This window comes from Octodon degus, unplaced genomic scaffold (genome assembly GCF_000260255.1).
Source record: "Octodon degus isolate 3935 unplaced genomic scaffold, OctDeg1.0 scaffold00180, whole genome shotgun sequence".
Lineage (NCBI taxonomy): Eukaryota > Metazoa > Chordata > Mammalia > Rodentia > Octodontidae > Octodon > Octodon degus.
Window position 1 is genome coordinate 171,986 of NW_004524756.1, and position 2,322 is coordinate 174,307.

A 2,322-nucleotide genomic window follows, 5' to 3' on the forward strand; every position below is an offset into this window, starting at 1 on the left:
TAAATTCAGTGGTCCGTCCAACACACTTGAAGGACATGAGGAAGAGACAGGCACTCTTTCAGCAAAAACAAAAATGTTAGAAGGAAATTATTGAAAACCCCACTTTAAAAGCAGAACTCAAAGACAGAAAAACAACTTACAGAGAAGCAAGGAATCAGGAAAAGACACCTAATTATAGAATATATGCCATGTTCATAACATACATGAACAAAAGTGATGGCATGCACGTGAGGCCGTAAAGCCTAGCAACCATAGCTGCCATGGCCAAATAAAGTAGAATGCAAACGGATCCTCCACAGGTGACTCAGTATGGAAACAGAAAGACGAGAGAGATGCAAGGCAGCCATGGACATGGGAGGGATTTGGAGTCTGGCTCGCTGGCCTGTGTGTGTCCTCTCACAGCTCACTGGTTCTGTGCTAGAAGCAAGTGAGAAAGCTTGCAGGCTGGGCTTCTCACTGGAGAACAGCAGAGCTATGAGGAGGTAAGTGGAATAATGTGGGAGTAGCCTAACATGGGCTCTTCCACAGAGAAGATGATTAATGCCTTTAGTTAGTATTGATGGAGGAAAGGAAGAAAGGATTGAAAGAAGAAAGAAAGAGAAGGAAGGAGAAGGAGGAAAGGAGGGGCAGAAGGGAAGAAGGGGAGTAATTTAAAAAATAAGAAACTATTAATTCTATTCTGATAAAGGGTAAGAATGACTTAGATACTGGGCCAATACAATGTTGACCCATACTGTATATATGCAGGTGTGTGTGTTTAAATAAAGGTTAAAATGAGTTCTAAAGGAAGGGAAGAAAGGAGGGAGGGAAGAGAGGAAAGGAGGAAGGAAAGAAGACAGGAGAAAGGAAGGAAGGAAGGAAGACAAAAGGAAGGTGAGTAAAGAAGGAGAAAAGGAGCAGAGAAGGAAAAGAAGAAAAAGAGAAATGCCTGTGAAGAAATGTAGACATGAAATAAAATACAGGAGCCAGCCCATGCTGTCGTGGAGACTGAGAGGAGACATGTTCTTTAACTATTGCTGAATTCAGCTCTAATTTTGTAGCTACTTAAACTGAGGCCCAAAGCAGTATTTACTCAAGATAACAAGTTTTCCATAGATTTCTCCTCTGGGGAAAGCCTATTATTGTTATTTTCAAGAAGAAAATTAGTGTCAGGCAAGGTTGGATGATTTACTCACAGCCATAAACAAAGAATGAATGTTATCCCTGTCTGGCCTAAATTTGCACAAATTTATTACTGAATTTTTTTTACCTAACTTTGGTTTAGTCACTTAAAGAATTGTTCCTCTACATAATAAATAGTGCTATTTAAATATGCTATTTAAATGTAATGTATTTATTTAACATTTTATTCATTATAGGACTTCCAAGACTGGGCATGTAGTTTTTTGGAGTAAATAATTATTACTTCTTTGTTACTCTAACCACTGTCTCTAAAGACAATTTAGCCCAGACATGTCAATTAATACCAGAATCATTAGTTCTTGGCAGCCACGGCTTCTTGGTACCTTTTCCTTTGTTCTGGCCAAATCCTGGCAGCTCTAATCACAGACAGCCTTTCCAATGTCCTATAAACTGGTTGTTATTTTTAAATTGTAGCCAGAAAGAACATTTCTCAAAGACAAAAGAAAACCTTTCTTCCTCCTCAGGCAAAGAAATTATGTGTTCAGTCAAAGAGGTGTATCGTTGAATGGATTTATTCGTAGAATGTAAGAATATGTTTCAGTTCTTCCTTTCACTATGGCAAAATCCAAATAAATAAATGGGATTTTGGTTGGTGTTTATTTTCCCACAGCATATGGTTAGTAATTAGCTATATCTACTCAGGGTGATTCTTATCTTAGGAAAATGTGGGATGTACTTGGTTGTAATTTTTTAACCAGATTTATTGACTTTTTGGGGTGACCACTGTCAGTCTCATTTCATTCCACAAGCAGGAGCTAGATGTTTTTAGGCCTTTTAGTGTCATTGCAGTATCTCTTTTTTTTTATCCTTACAAAGAACTATAACAGCTAGGAAGGGAGATAATAGTTTAAAATTTTAAATAATAATTACCAGTTGAAGAAAAGCATTCTGAGACCAGTGAGATAGCTCAGTGGACTAAGCACCTGCATAAGAAAGCACAGGGATTGGGATTCAGTTCCCAGTACTGCATGCCATGCCAGCCCCACCCCTAGGCACACTGAGCTGGTGATCAAGTCCAGGCGTGGTGGTACACACCTGTAATCCCAGTGCTGGGGAGGCTGAAAACAGGAGGATCACCATGAGTCTAAACTGCATAGTGAGACCCTGTGCCAAATACAGAAGAAGAAGAAAGAGGAGGAG

At 39.2% G+C, this 2,322-nt stretch overlaps 1 pseudogene; it reads left to right on the top strand.

Moving 5' to 3' along the window:
• The first annotated feature begins 345 nt into the window (after positions 1-345).
• The window catches only part of LOC101592255, a 10,427-nt pseudogene continuing 8,450 nt past the window's right edge, over positions 346-2,322 (top strand).